The 16,510-nt window shown below is 37.2% G+C and overlaps 1 protein-coding gene across 3 annotated transcripts in view; it reads left to right on the forward strand.

Annotated features, from left to right (window-relative positions):
- TTLL4 (tubulin tyrosine ligase like 4) overlaps positions 1 to 16,510 on the forward strand; it is a 70,843-nt gene that overhangs the window by 30,349 nt on the left and 23,984 nt on the right. For 2 of the 3 annotated variants that reach the window (XM_077155157.1, XM_077155156.1), the window contains exon 2: positions 5,886 to 5,979. The exons of the other annotated variant lie outside the window; for it this stretch is intronic. The gene's annotated coding sequence lies outside the window, so the exon portion shown is untranslated. The remainder of the gene's footprint in view (positions 1 to 5,885; positions 5,980 to 16,510) is intronic. 3 annotated transcript variants of the gene reach the window in all.

The following is a 16,510-nucleotide window of genomic DNA, read 5'->3' on the forward strand; positions in this document are numbered from 1 at the left end:
CTCACATGTTAATGGGACCCAAAGAACGTGCTTCTGTTAAACTTTACCTTCCAGGCTCTGTTGCCTTCTCATACCCATCTCCTTGAGCCATTCACTGGTAGGTTTGAGTGGCGTATTTTGGTTGGTTTGTTCATATTAAGGTGGCCAGCAGTGGTTCCATTTAAAAGACTTGTATTCTAGGGCGGTCCTTCATAAGGCATGTGGCCTCAGTTCTTGTACCTTGAGGATGATGGGTGGCCATCCATAGTCTGGGGGCCCCCAATCAAGCTTGCTTCAGGTAATGATACAAGGAGTGAGTCTCATTTCATTGGCTTGAGTTGATCACTGGTAAAATCCATTCCTGTGAGTATAATTTTAAAGATAAGTTACTTACAGTGAAATTATTCCCATCTGTGTTTTAAAAATATATTTTGTTCCAATCCATTTAATAGTCACTTTATGTAATAGAGAAGTTGATTGTTGCTACCTGCCTTCCGGTCTGAAGAACACCAAGCTTTCTTTGAAGTAATAATGATTTTTTTAAATATTTAATTTAATTGTATTATTATTATTTTTTTTATTTTTGGCATGGGCAGGTTCCCAGAATTGTACCCGGGTCTTTGGCATGGCAGGTAAGAATTCTGCCACTGAGCCACCATTGCACTGCCCTTTTTTTTTTTTATTTTGAAATAATTTCAGACTTGTAAAAAATTGCAAAAATTTGATTACCCTTTATCTACATTCATAAAATACTTGTACTTTATCACACTTGTTTTATTATCCATTCATATGTACATATATATATACACACACACACAAATATGCTTTTTTCTGAAATGTTTGAGTAGTTACTGAGGTGATGCCCCTCTATATCTGAATATCCCCTAAATGTTTTTGAAAGCAAGGATATTCTCTTATATTGTCACAGTATAATGATCAAAATCATGAAATTAACACTGCCATAATGCCACATACTATAATATTGTTATCTGATCTATAGCCCTTATTCAGATGTTGTCAGTTGTTCATTGATGTCCTTTATCTAGCCTAGGATCCAATTCAGGATCACTGTTGCATTCATCTGCTGTCTTTAATAGTTCCTCTCCCTTTCTTTGCTTTTAATAAGTTTGATACATTTAAAGAGTACAGGCCAGCTATTTTGTAGAATGTTCCTCAGTTTAGGTTTGTCTGATATTTCCTCATGCATTCAGGTGATGCATTTTTGACAGGAATATCGTGGAAACGATGTGTTCCTGAGTGCATCATATCATGAGGCTCCTGATGCTGATTTATAGTATTACTCATGATCTTAACTTTTTAAAAAATTAATTTATTTACTAATTTAAAAAAATTTAACAAAAAATGAACAAAAACATTAATATATGATCATTCTGTTCTGCATATATGATCAGTAATTCACAATATCACCACATAGTTGCATATTCATCATTTCTTAGAACATTTGCATCAATTCAGAAAAAGAAATAAAAAGACAACAGAGAAAGAAATCAAACGAAACAGAAAAAAAAAAGATTATACATACCATACCTCTTACCCCTTGCTTTCATTGATCACTAGCATTTCAAACTAAATTTATTTTAACATTTGTTCCCCCTATTATTTATTTTTATTCCATATGTTCTACTCATCTGTTACAAGGTAGATAAAAAGAGCATCAGACATAAGGTTTTCACAATCACATGGTCACATTGTGAAAGCTATATCATACAATCATCATCGAGCAACATGGCTACTGGAACACTTCTCTACATTTTCAGGCAGTTCCGTCCAAGCCTCTCCATTACATCTTGAATAACAAGGTGATACATGATGTTAACTTTTGATCATTGATTAAGGCAGTACCTACTAGGTTTCTCCATTGTAAAGTTATGTTTTTTTCCCTTTGTAATTAATAAATATCATATGGGGAGATATTTTGAGACAATATAATTCTCCTGTTTCTCAGTAATATATTTTTTCCCAAATGAATCACAATTTTAATAAGTTTTTCCATACAGTAAAAGTGGAACAGAAGTAAACTGAAGTAATTCAAACTAGCTGTATCAATACAGGATGGAAAGATGCAAGAAGGAAAAGACAACTTATATCGCAAAACTCGTAGGTCATAAAGACCTATAGTCTGTGCCATACAGTGGTTTTCATAGCTGCTTCATAGTGATCCTAAAATTCCTAGCAAAAAAAGAATAATACCAAAATGAATCTGGTGGTTAAATCCATTCCATGTCATAATTATTCTCCATTCTAGCATTTCTAGAAGAAACCCAACTATAATAAAGGCCAGAAAGATAACCACATCTGAATGATTCATTTCTTGAACTAGTCACATAAGATTGCTTGAGGTAGAGGTATTTTAATTTTACCACCATCTTCTCAAACATTTCTTTCTGATGAGATACTGATGTCCTTATTCCACTTCCCTGATAGGAAAATTATTTCTATCTTCCCCAGTGATCTTTTCTTTGTCCTTTTGGAGTGGATCTTCTGGTACAGAGGAAAGGAATAGGATATAAGGGTTGAGAGTCGAGTTCCTCAGGGTATTAACATTTCTGAGAAGAAAGGATAAGAGGTGGCAGAGTCTTTCTGGGAATTTTCTTTAGTAAACATCTGGGAAGAACATTTTCATTACTCCAGAAAAAAAATAAAAATAAAACCCTAATCTTTCCATACTCCTAATCCCTCCCAATTATTGATCCATTAATGTGGCACATTTATTACTATTGATGAAAGAATATTAAATTTTTACTGTTAACTTTTGTCCATAGTTTGCAATAGTACCTTTTTTCCCCATATATCCCTCTATAACTCCTTGTAGTAGTGCTGTACATTTGTTCTAGTTCATGACAAGCTTTTTTATATTTTGTACAGTTAATCACAGATATTGCCCACCCCAGGATTTTCTGTGTTATACATACCCATGTTTTAATCTCCAGCTTTTCTTCTGGTGACATACATGACTCTAAACTTCCCCTTTCTACCACTTTCACACACTATTCAGTAATGTTAATTATTTTCATAGTAACATACTACCATCATCTCTGTCCATTTCTAATCGCTTAAGTTCAAACTAGTTAAACACTATGTACACAGTAAACAACCACTCCCCATTCTTTAGTCTCATTCTATATCCTGGTGACCTGTATTCTGTATTTTATGCCTGTGAGTTTGCATGTTATAATTAGTTCATGTCAGTGATATACAGTATTTGTTCTTTTGTGTCTGATTTATTTCACTTAACATAATGTCCTCAAGATTCATCTATGTTTAAGACTTCATTTCTTCTTACAGCTGAATAATATTCCATCATATGTATATATCACATTTTGTTTAAACATTCTTTGGTTGATACTTGGGTTGTTTCCGTCTTTTGGCAATTGTGAATAATGCCATTATGAACACTGGTGTACAAGTGACTGTTCGCATCCCTGCTTTCAGGTCTTCTGTTAACATGCTAATTTTAACATCCACTGATGACTATCGCCTGGAGCAGTTATTATTGTGGTGGTTGCCAGTGGTGATTTCCTACATTTATTAATTGGAATACTACTGTGAGGAAGTGTTATCCTTTTTTATTTGTACATGGATGTTTCTAGGTGTTCCCGCATTAGTTGTGAAAAATACTATTCTTTCCCTCATTGAATTGCCCTGACAACTTTGTCAAAAGGCAGTTGACCTGTAGGGCTATCCTTATTACCAATCCTTTATTGTCTTGATGACTGTAGCTTTATACTAAGTTTTGAAATCAAGTGAGGTAAGTGCTCCAATTTTTTTTTTTTTCAAAAATTGTTTTGGTCATTCTAGGTGCTTTGCATTTCCATGTAAATTTTAGGATCAGCTTTGTCAACTTCTAGAGAAAAGTCTGCTGGGATTTTGATAGGGATTATCGCATTTACTCTATAGATCAGTTTGAGAAGAATTGCTGTCTTATGAAATATGGAGTCTTTCAATTTATAAATGTGTTATTTCTCCCCATTTATTTAGATTATCTATCATTTCTCTCAGCAATGTTTTGTAGTTTTTATTGTACAGATTTTAGACATCTTTTGCTAAGTCTATTCCCAAATGTTTTATTTTTTTGATGCTGTTGTAAATGGAGTTATTTTCTTTATTTCCTTTTTTACTTGTCTGTTGCTAGTATTTCAAAATAATTTTTTTTTTGGGGGGGTGCATGGTCTGGGAATCAAACCCAGGTCTCCCACATTGAAGGCAAGCATTCTACCACTGAACCACTTGTGTACCTCAAAATAAAATTTTTGTATATTTATCTTGTATCCTGCAACCTTACTAAACCCACTTATTAGTTTTGGTAATTTTTTGGTAGATTTCTTAGGATTTTCTATGTACAAGATCACGTCTTTTGCAAAAAATGTAAAAAAAAAATTTAAATAACAGTTTTACTTCTTCTTTTTGAGCGTGTGCCTTTAAGTTCTTGTCTTATTGCACTGGTTAGATTTGCTAAAACAGTGTTAAGTAGAAGTGAGGAGAGTATCCATCCTTGCCTTGTTTCCAATCTTAGAGGAAAAACATCTAGTCTTTCTCTGTTAAATGGAATATTAGCTGTTCCAGTGACTTTTTGACATGTCCCTCACAATTTTTGAGCACTTCCTCACCTTCTGGCAGCTCAAGATGTTTCAGGCTCTTCTGTACTTTTCCTGTTTCAGCCCTTAAATCAGCTGTTTTTTTCAAGAAACTCTCATTCTTTTTATTGATAGATGTTACTTAGAAACCAGGTCTGGGCACCAGGCAAGTAGCAATCACTTTTTAACTCTCTTTACCTAGTCTTTTCAGAATTCCCAACAACGTAGTTAAGAAGACCATAGGAAGACCCAGAAGCAAGGAAATAGAAACAGGTTTTAGTTACCACTTACTCTTGTGTCCTGGTGTGCGCCAAAGCACTTTTCAGTTACTCTCTAGTGCCAAGTCATGCCTTCTGCTGAAGAATCTAGTTACTGGTAATATAAGTCTCACAAAAGTCCCCAAATAATAAGACCATTATATCTTTTATGAAAGAGCATTCTTTGTACCAGCAGAAATTTTGTGGTGAAATAGCTCGTGCCTGTTCCTTGTGTTTTTCCCCCATTCATTGCTGCTCGTGAAAGGGCTGAAGGGAAAAGTTTAGATCATTTGGTCTCAGTAAGAATGAGAGTGAAAGCCACCATGTACTATCACTGTGGATAGTAGAATGTTTACTGTGGGCCAAGTACTGTGCTTTATGCGAATTTTCTAATTTGATCTCACAACTATCCTATGGGGGTATAGTACTCCTGTTTCTGCCTTTTCCAGACAACTCCAGCTGTGTGATTTCAGCACTGAATGTGATTACCTGCTGATTTGAGCTCTGCTTGGCGTGAGTCACCAAGGGTTGATAGTTGGTGTTGCTGCATGGCTATGAGTAGTACTAGTTCCTGGAAACTTATGGAACTTTTTTCTTTTAAAGCGCAAGTAAACAATGCAGACACCTATGAAGTAAACTAAAAAGTACCCCACTCTTCCCCCCCCACCCCACTCAATCCCTTCATTCCAATCTTCCAGCAAAGGCAGCCACCATGAACAGTTTAGTGTATGTTCTGCCAGACCTTTGTGCACAGACTATATTCAGATGGCTCGAGAGCTATTTCTTCCCAAGAACCACTCCTCAGCTGCTCTGCCTTCAGCTAACCTTTAATTTCTTTTTATCAAGGTGTTTTCCTTTTAAGAACCTTTTAACAACCACAGAAATAGGGTTGTTTCTTCTAAACTTGAACTCTGCAGGCAACAGCTTAGTGTTTGTACCCCGTGTTTAGCCCTAAACCTGTCTTATTCCTCAGAGATAATATGTAGGAGCAAGAAAGATGTGAAATTAATAGTTCTGTAAAATATGTTAGATTACTCAAAATATTATTTTCCAGGTGAGGTCAGTTTATTGGCTCCTAAAATAAGTTCCTTGCAAGTTGCTGATTGAAGAGTCAGCTGATGGTGGATCCTTTGGACTTAGTCAGAGGAGTAAGTATAAATGACTTTATCTTTAAGCAGTATATATATATGTGGCTAAAAATGTTGTTTACTGAATGAAAATAATGGAGCTATGGTGAATATTTTGTAATTTACACAATTGCCCATTCTTTTTTTTTTTAATGTTTTTATTGATAAAATTTAACATACAACATAGAAACATTCCATACTTGGTGTACAATTAATGGCTCACAGTGTCATCCCATAGTTGTGTATGCATCACCATGATCATTTCTTTGAACATTTGTATCATTCCAGAAAAAGAAATAAATAAGAAAAACCTCACACAAACCATACCCCTTACCCCTCTTTCTCATTGACCACTAGTATTTCCATCTACCCAATTTATTTTGACCTTTGTCCCCCCATTATTTGTTTTTTTATGCAGTTTTTTACTCATCTGTCCATATCCTAGATAAAAGGAGCATCAGACACAATGTTTTCATAGTCACACAGTCACATTGTGAAAGCTGTATCATTATACAATCATCTTTAAGAAACAGGGCTACAGAAACACAGCACTACAGTTTCAGGCACTTCCCTCTAGCCACTCCAGTACACTATAAACTAAAAAGAGATATATCTATGTAATGTGTAAGAATAACCTCAAGGATAATCTCTCTACTCTGTCTGAAATCTCAGTCACTGACACTTTATTTTGTCTCATTTCTCTCTTCCCCCTTTTGGTCAAGAAGGTTTTCTTAATCCCTTGATGCCAGGTCCCGTCTCATCCCAAGATTTCTGTCCCACATTGCCAGGGAGATTTATACCCATGAGAGTCATGTTCCACATAGGTAGGGAGGGCAGTGAGTTCACCTGTGTGTTGACTTAGAGAGGGAGGCCACATCTGAGCAACAAAAGAGGTTCTCTGGGGTGACTCTTAGGCTTAATTTTAAGTAGGCTTAGCCTATCCTTTGAAAGAATAGGTTGAATAGGGGTGGACCCCAAGATCGAGGGCTCAGCCTGTTGATTTGATTGTCCCCACTGCTTACAAGAAGATTATCAGAAATTCTCCAAATGGGGAAGTTGAATGTTTCCCCCTTTCTCCCCATTCCCCCAAGGAATTTTGCAAAAACTTCTTTATTCACTGTCCAAATCACTCTGGGATTTATCGGGGCACCACACTAACCTGGACAGTTCTGGATAATTCTTCTTTTTTTTTTTTTTTTTAAATTAAGATGTTGTAGGTTTATAGAAAAATCATGCAGAAAATACAGGATCCTGAATACCTTCTCTCTCTTACTCAGTTTTCCCTATCATAACACTTTGCCTTAGTGTGGTACCTTTGTTACAATTGATGGAATAATATTATTATAATTATGCTATTAACTATAGTCCAAAGTTTACATTGGGGTTTACTGTGTTATACAGTCCTGTTTTCTTTTTTAATTTTTCATCTAGTAACATATATAACCTAAAATTTCCCCTCTTAACCACATTCAAATATATCATTCAGTGATGTTATTTATGTTCACAGTGTTATGCTACTATCACCAACATCTACTACCGAAGTTTTTCCATCACCCTAAACAGAAACTGTACCAATTAAGCATTAACTACCCATTCCATAACCCCATGGGCCCTGGTAACCTGTTTTCTGGCTGGAAGATTTTGCTTATTCTGATTGTTTCATATCAGCGAGATCATATACCACTTCTCCCTTGGTGCCTGGCTTATTTTACTCTACATGACATCTTCAAGGTTCGTCCATGTTATTGCATGTATCAGAACTTCATTCCTTTTCATGAATGAATAATATTTCACTATGTCTATACTACATTTTGTTTAACCGTTCATCTGTTTGTGGACACTTGGGTTTCTTCTGTCTTTTGGCAATTGTGAATAATGTCTCTGTGAACATCGGTGTGCAAACATCTGAGTTCCTGCTTTCAGTTCTTTTGGGGATATACCTAGAGTGGGATTATGGGTCACGTGGTAATTTATACTTAACTTCCTGAAGAACTGCCACACTGTTTTCCACAATGGCTGTGCTATTTTACATTCCTGCTAGCGATGAACAAGTGTTCCCATTTCTCCACGTCTTTTCCAATACTTGTTCTATTTTTTTTTTTTTTTTTTTTTAGTAGTAGCCATTTTAGTGGGTGTGGAATGGTATCTAACTGGTTTTGATTTGTATTTCCCTAATTGTTACTGATGTTTAGCATCTTTTCATGTGCTTATTGGCCATTTGCATTTTTTTTTTTTTTGAGAAATGTCTATTCAAATCTTTTGTCTTTTTAAAATTGGGTTGTTTGCCTTTTTGTTGTTGAATTGTAGGACTTCTTTACATATTCTGGATATTAAACTCTTACCATATATGTGATTTTCAAGTATTTTCTCCTATTCTGTAGTTTTGTTTTTTTTTTTTTACTTTCATGGTAAAACCCTTGATGTACAAAGGTTTTAAATTTTGATGAAGTCCCATATATTTGTTTTTTCTTTTGTTGTTCATACTTGTGTTGGCAAATCTAAGAAATCATTTACTAATGCAAGGTCCTGAAGACCTGAAAATGCTTCACTATATTTTCTTCTAGGAGTTTAATAGTCTTCGTTCTTATAGTTAAGTCCTTCATCCATTTTGTGTTGGTTCTTGTGCATGATCTGAGGAAAGGGTCCACCGTTAGTAGGACCAATTTTCCCAGCACCATTTGTTGAAGGGACTATTCTTTCTCCATTTAGTGGACTTGGCACTCTTGACAAAATCAGTTGGCCATAGACGTGAGGGTCTATTTCTCAACTCTCAACTTGATTCCATTGGTCTATATGTCTTTCTTTGTGCCAGTACCATTTTTTATTACTGTAGCTTTGTAATAAGTTTCAAAATTGTGAAGTGTTAATCTTCCAAATTCATTCTTCATTTTCGTGATGGTTTTGGCTCCACTGGGACCCTTACCCTGCCATATAAATGTTATGATTGGCCTTTCCTTTTCTGCAAAGAAGGGTGTTGGAATTTTGATTGGGTTGTGTTGAATCTAAATCACTTTGGGTAGAGTTGACATCTTAACGCCATTTAGTCTTCTCATCTGTGGACATGGAATGTACTTCAATTTATTTAGGTCTTCTTTGATTCCTTTTAGCAATGTATTGTTCTGTATATAAGTTCTTTGCACCCTTGATTAAATTCATTCAGCAGTATTTGATTCTTTTAGTTATTTTAAATGGAATTTAAAAAAATTTCCTCTTCGGATGGTTCATTACTAGTGCATAGAAGCACTACTGATTTTTGTGTATTGATTCTTATACTCTGTCACTTTACTGAATTTGTTTATCTGCCCTACTAGCTTTGTTGTGGATATTTCAGAATTTGTCTACTGCAAATAGGGAGAGTTTTGCCCTTTTTCAAGTTGGATGCCTTTTATTTCTTTTTCTTGCCTAATTGCTCTGGCTTGAACTTCCAGTACAGTGTTCAATAACAGTGGTGATAGTGGGCATTCTAGTCTTATTCCTGATCTTTCACCATTAAGTATGTTCTTAGCTGTGGGTTTTTCATATATGCCCTTTATCATTTTTCTAAGTTTGGATTTAAGTTGAGTGTTATTGAAACCTTACTTCTCTTTATGGCCTGCATGTTGCCGTCTACATATATAAATAAATTTTCTCCCTGTTCTCTTTCCTTTGCGTGTCTCATCTTAAAATATTTCCTGGCCAAGGAGAAACTCATCTCTTGGATACTAAAGGCACATACATAGAGACACATGTATACCCAAAATATCATCACTTAGTAATTTGAGGGAGGCTAGAAGAACAGTCTCATAGACATTGGCTTGTAAATTCAGAGAATACTTAGCAGGGGGCAGGTTTGATGACCTCACTGCAAATCTACCTTCTGAGTATGTACTGTTTGTGGAGTTTGAGAGCCAGTCATTATTCACTTTTCTGACTTAAACTTTGTGGCAGAACTCACTATTCTCAGTGTTAGATTTTCAGTTTTTTCTTACTCCATCTCTTAGATTTTGTACCTTCTAAAAATTTTTTTTAGTTTGTTATTCATCATTCCTGTTGAGTATTAGGGTTATTCCCCTTGTTCTTGAGTTGCAGTGCATTGGGGGAGGTGTATAGGAAAAAGTCATATGTGACAGTGTTCAGAAAGCCTGAGATCTAGGCTGCCTGAATGTTTTATCTAGGCCTCTGCTTCCTCATTATATGGGATTTTGATCTTATTAGAAATCTCTTTAAGGAAAAAGAAGAAAGTAGCTTTTAGCATTCATCACTGCCTTGTCCAAACCAGATTCTACTTCTGAACCAAGGACAGTGAAACCAGGTTGGAGCATTTGTATGTGATAAAGTTGCGAGAGATACTGTTTACTTCCAGTTTTAAAGCTATTCTCTTCAGAGTATCTGACATGACAGACTTTTGTTTGTTTGATAGTTGCTGACACGTCCATCTTAGCCAATCCTGGATGTTTCTACTAGCTATAGAGCTATTTCCCAGAAAGAGTTACAGATACATCTCACCTTCTTGGTCTTGTGTTCAGACTTTCTTCTCTAGGAAGATAGGTGACCCTTTTCCAATTTGCTACACATCATGGGGAGTAAGAAACGAGACAAGGGATGAGAAATGGACATTGCAGAGATGTATGAGATGTGAGATCCCATTATTCAGAAAGAAGAGATTCCATTCCATTCTGCCACTTTCCCAGTTGGCCTGCTTCACACTGTGCGTGGGAGCAAACTGCCTGCAGCTTCTAAAGAGGATGGGAGTGTATTCTTAGCCTCCCTCTACATTTGGATGAAAAGTTGAGTAAGTGAATGTTGAGCCACTTGGTAGCCAATGTTCCTGGCACTGAGGATTTATGTAGTGGAATGCAGAGAGGCAGCCATTGAGCAGTGTGTGTGGAATGAAGTGTTTGCTACACTGAGCCCTGAAGTGTTGGGCCATGAGTACCATGATTACAAGGGAGAGTGGGATTAATTGTGGGGTTGTTGAGAAGGCAACAATGTGCTCTAGGTTACTTTACCTACAAAGAGGCTCCGTATCAACCAAGGAAGAGTGTTTCCAGTCTGGCTTTTCTTGTATCTGAAGGTTAGGAATAGGTGAAGAGGCAGGTACTAAATATGTGTTTCATTTAAGAGGCAGCGTTGGGTCAGACAAACTTGAATTTTAAATGAGGTACCACTATTTGTTGGTTTTTAATTATAGAAAGATTACTTGACTTAGAATTTTGAATCCTGGATTCGTTTTCAGTAAATGTAGGGTTTTTGTGAGGATTAAGTGAGATAACAAAGGTAAAATACTTGGCCTGGTATTTTTTTTTTTTTAACATGGGCAGGCACCAGGAATCGAACCCGGGTCCTCTGTCATGGCAGGCAAGCATTCTTGCCTGCTGAGCCACCATGGCCCCTGGTATTTTTTTTTTTTTTACTTTTTTTATTAATTGAAAGAAAATTAACAAACAAAACATTAAGATATCATTCCATTCTACATATACAATCAGTAATTCTTAATATCATCACATAGTTGCATATTCATCATTTCTTAGAACATTTGCATCGATTTAGAAAAAGAAATAAAAAGACAACAGAAAAAGAAATAAAACGATAACAGAGAAAAAAAAAGATTGTACATACCATATCCCTTACCCCTCACTTTCATTTACCACTAGCATTTCAAACTAAATTTATTTTAACATTTGTTCCCCCCTATTATTTATTTTTATTCCATATGTTCTACTCGTCTGTTGACAAGGTAGATAAAAGGAGCATCAGACACAAGGTTTTCACATTCACAGAGTCTCATTGTGAAAGTTATATCATTGTTCAATCATCATGAAGAAACATGGCTACTGGAACACAGCTCTACATTTTCAGGCAGTTCCCTCCAGCCTCTCCGCTACATCTTGAACAACAAGGTGATATCTACTTAATGCATAAGAATAACCTCCAGGATAACCTCTCCACTGTTTGGAATCTCTCAGCCATTGACACTTTGTCTCATTTCACTCTTCCCCCTTTGGTCGAGAAGGTTCTCTCAATACCTTGATGTTAATTCTCAGCTCATTCTAGGGTTTTTCTCAGTCCCTTGATGCTGAGTCTCAGCTCATTCCAGGATCTGTCCCACGTTGCCAGGAAGGTCCACACCCCTGGGAGTCATGTCCCACGCAGAGACGGGGAGGATGGTGAGACTGCTTGTCATACTGGCTGAAGAGAGAGGCCACATCTGAGCAACAAAAGAGGCTCTCTTGGGGGTGACTCTTAGGCCTAAATTTTAAGTAGACTTGACCTATCTTTTGTGGGGTTAAGTTTCATATGAACAAACCCCAAGACTGGGGGCTCAGCCTATAGCTTTGGTTGTCCACACTGCTTATGAGAATATCAAGAATTCAACTTGGGGAAGTTGAATTTCTCCCCACTCTCACCATTCCCCGAAGGGGGCTTGCAAATACTTTTCCACTCACTGATCAAATCACTCTGGGATTCATCAGGGCATCACTCTGGACAAACCAAAAATCTCATGTCGTACCTGAGATTCCAAGTACTTATGACATTCAATCAAACTATCTACATGAGTTATATTAGGAAATGCTCTAGTCAAAATATAAATTTTGTACCAAATGAACATTTTTTGCTTTGGTCTCACACAGAAGGTGACATTTTAAAGTATTAATTATCATCTATTTTCAGCACCCTGCAATAATGACATTCCTTTGTTCTTCCTCATGCAAAAACATTTTTAAAATTTGTACATTTCACTATTATTATACACTCTAGGCATTCCTAGATTATACCATCTCGATCTTTACCATCTATCTTTCTTTCTGATTTCATTTATGTACCCAGCCCTCCTCCCTCTATCATTCTCACATGCAGCTTCATTCAGTGTTTTAACATAATTACATTACAGTTAGGTAGTATTGTGCTGTCCATTTCTGAGTTTTTATATTCAGTCCTGTTGCACAATCTGTATCTCTTCAGCTCCAATTACCCAATATCTCACCCTATTTCTATCTCCTGATGGTCTCATTACCAAGGAAATATTCCAAGTTTATTCACTAATGTCAGTTCATATCAGTGAGACCATACAGTATTTGTCCTTTTGTTCTGGCTAATCACACTCAGCATAATGTCCTTAAGGTCCATTCATGTTGTTACATACTTCGTAACTTTATTCTGTCTTACAGCTGCATGATATTCCATCTTATATAAATGTCACAGTTTGTTTAGTCAACTGTCTGTTGATGGACATTTTGGCTGTTTCCATCTCTTGGTAATTGTTAATAATGCTGCTATAAACATTGGTGTGTAAATGTCCATTGGTGTCTTTGGCCTCCTGTCCTTTGAGTAGAGACAGCATATAGATGGGTCCTGTTTTTAATCCATTCTGCCAGTCTATGTCTTTTGATTGGGGAGTTTAATCCATTAACATTTAGTGTTATTACTGCATGAGTAGTACTTTCTTCTACCATTTTGCCTTTTGGATTTTATATGTCATATCTAATTTTCCTTCTTTTTGCCTTTACTCATAGTCTTCCTTTCTACACTGTTCTCCACACCTCTCTCTTCTGTCTTCATATCTGTGTCTAGTGTTCCCTTTAGTATTTCTTGCAGAGCTGGTCTCTTGGTCACAAATTCTCTCGGTGATTTTTTGTCTGAAAATGTTTTAATTTCTTCCTCATTTTTGAAGGACAATTTTGCTGGATATAGAATTCTTGGTTGGCAGTTTTTCTCTTTTAATAATTTAAATATATTATCCCACTGTCTTCTTGCCTCCATAGTTTCTGCTGAAAGATCTGCGCATAGTCTTATTGGGCTTCCCTTGTATGTGATGGATTGCTTTTCTCTTGCTGCTTTCAAGATCCTCTCTTTCTCTTTGACCTCTGACATTCTGATTATTAAATGTCTTGGAGTATGTCTATTTGGATCTATTCTCTTTGGGGTACGCTGCACTTCTTGGATCTGTAATTTTATGTCTTTTATAAGAGTTGGGAAATTTTCAGTGATAATTTCCTCCATTAATTTTTCTCCTCCTTTTCCCTTCTCTTCTCCTTCTGGGACACCCACAGCACATATGTTCGTGCGCTTCCTATTGTCTTTCAATTCTCTGAGTCCCTGCTCATATTTTTCCATATTTTTTCTCTATAGTTTCTGTTTCTTGTCGAATTTCAGATGTTTCGTCTTCCAGTTTTGAAATCCTATGTTCTGTTTCTCGAAATCTACCATTGTATGTTTCCATTGTTTTATTTTCTTCTCTTCTGCTGTGTCTTTCATTCCCATAAGTTCTGTGATTTGTTTTTTCAGACTTTCAGTTTCTTCTTTTTGTTCTTTCCTTGCCTTCTTTATATCCTCCCTCAATTCATTGATTTGGTTTTTGATGAGGTTTTTCATGTCTGTTCGTATATTCTGAATCAATTGTTTCAGCTCCTGTAATGTCATTTGAACTGTTGGTTTGTTCCTTTGACTGGGCCATATCTTCAGTTTTCTTAGTGTGATTTGTTATTTTTTGCTGGCGTCTAGGCATTTAATTACCTTAATTATTTTATTCTGGATATTGCTTTCACTTCTTTTACCTAGGGTTTTCTTGCTGGATAAATTTGTTGTCTATCTGTTCTTTGACATTCCGTTCAGCTTTATCTGGACCTTTAGCTTAAGTTTTGTTTAACAGAGGAGAATTTTTCAGTTCTTGTTTTCTTGTTTCTTGCCCTGCTTGTGTGCTGCCTTTCCCCCCACACATTTAGGAGGGTTTGCTTAGATATTATATACCCCAGCCAGATTTTCCCAGACCAAACTGGCCTCCTATCAGGAGGAAAGAGTCACCTGCATCGGTTTTCCCTGAGGGTGAGACCCAGCAGGTTGAAAGACTTTCCTGTGAAGTCTCTGGACTCTGTTTTTCTTATACTTCCGTGTGTGTGGCACTTGTCTGACTGCAGGTCCCACCAGCATAAGATGATGTGGTACCTTTAACTTTGGCAGACTCTCCCTGCTGGGGGTGTGGTAGAGACAGAGGAGAGGTTGTAGGCTGGTTTTAATGGCTTCAAATTACCAAGCCCTGGGGTCTGAATTCCTTGATGGAGGGATTCCGCCTGAGTTGGGCTTCACCCCTCCCCTGGGGAAGGCACAGGCTCCAGACAAGCCCCCAAAAGAGCTCACTTCTGCCTATGCCTGGGGCAGTTGCAGCCTGAAAAGTCCTGCCGCTGTATCCAGAGGCAGTCAAGCCTTTGTAGATACACAGCCACAAAAACCTCTGTTTCCTCCCTTTTTTTTCCCCCTTTTTCTGTCAGTCCTGCCCCCTTGGTGCCGGTGCAAAAATGAGCAACCTCTGCTTTGACCAGGTTCACCTAAGCTGGGGGCATATTTTTAGTAGTCAGAATTTGTTAATTAGTTCCACAGTTGGCGTTTGATTGTGCCCATTCCCTTTCCTTTCCCCTCTGGGAAGTGGCTTGTGGGGGAGGGGTGCTGGCCGCTGCAGCTTTGGGAACTCACGGTTCTGGGGGGTGCTCGCAGCCGGTCCAGCTGGTTCAGACTGGGGTATGCTGTGTATCTGGTCACTGATGTGGCCCCAGGAGCTGTTCTGTACTGTTTCTGGTTATTCAGTAGTTGTTCTGGAGGACGAACTAAAACGCGCACGTTGTTAAGCCACCATCTTGACCCGGAAGTCTGGTATTTTTTTAATTGATGAAGAAGTGCTAGTTTCTTTTCCCTTCACATTTTATACTGTCTCAGTTTATTCAACAGAATATTTGTTGAGCACTTATCGAATACCAGACACTAACTGTCCATCAGATGTAGGAAGATCTGCTCTCTGTTCCCCATCATATGAATTAATCTCTTAAAGCTCTGTGCACTGTGAACGGTGATAATGGCAAGCATTGGGGTGAGAATCCTATTCAAACTGAGGAGTTAGAGAAGTTTACCTGGGGAAGGTAATGCTTTAGTTGATTGTTTTAAGCCAAGTAAAAGAGAAGTAAAAGACCTCAGGGACCAGCACTTGTAAAGGCATGGAGGTCTAAGATAGCATGATGCACATGGGGCAGTCACAAACAGGGTGTTTTTCAGGGAGTACCAGCTTGAGTTTCCATTTCCCTTGCCCTTTTTGCTCCATCACTTTGATGTGTCTCCTGTGTTGCTTTGGTGGGGGTAGAATGTGGATTCCTGAAAGAGTACTGCGTGAGTTGGGACTGTGACTGTGTTGAGTATACACAACACTAAATGTGCACATGCATGTGCACGTATACACACACAGTCTTATAAAGTCGTTTGTTCAAGATTTGACTTTTTCCCTTGTGTATTTTCCTTGACTCTAAGCACACAGAATGTGAAGGTCCATTTTCTGTCACTTCAATTTGAGGTTATTGACATCAGAATTTAATTTTAGCATTTATGCTGTTTTTAGACTATTATCATCTTGAATATTGGCAGTGATGAGTTGTTTTTTTGTACTCTTCTTGAGAAAGAATACCTGTTGGTTAGCCTTTTCAGTAAAAGATTAATACATTGTGTGATCTCTGTAGTCTATCTGTGGATGTTGTTCCTTCTAATAGCGGTAGGCAGGAATCTTCAATCTTCCTTGGCCATTATTCTCTTATTA

The sequence above is a fragment of the Tamandua tetradactyla genome, chromosome 3 (genome assembly GCF_023851605.1).
Source record: "Tamandua tetradactyla isolate mTamTet1 chromosome 3, mTamTet1.pri, whole genome shotgun sequence".
Classification (NCBI taxonomy): Eukaryota; Metazoa; Chordata; class Mammalia; order Pilosa; family Myrmecophagidae; genus Tamandua; species Tamandua tetradactyla.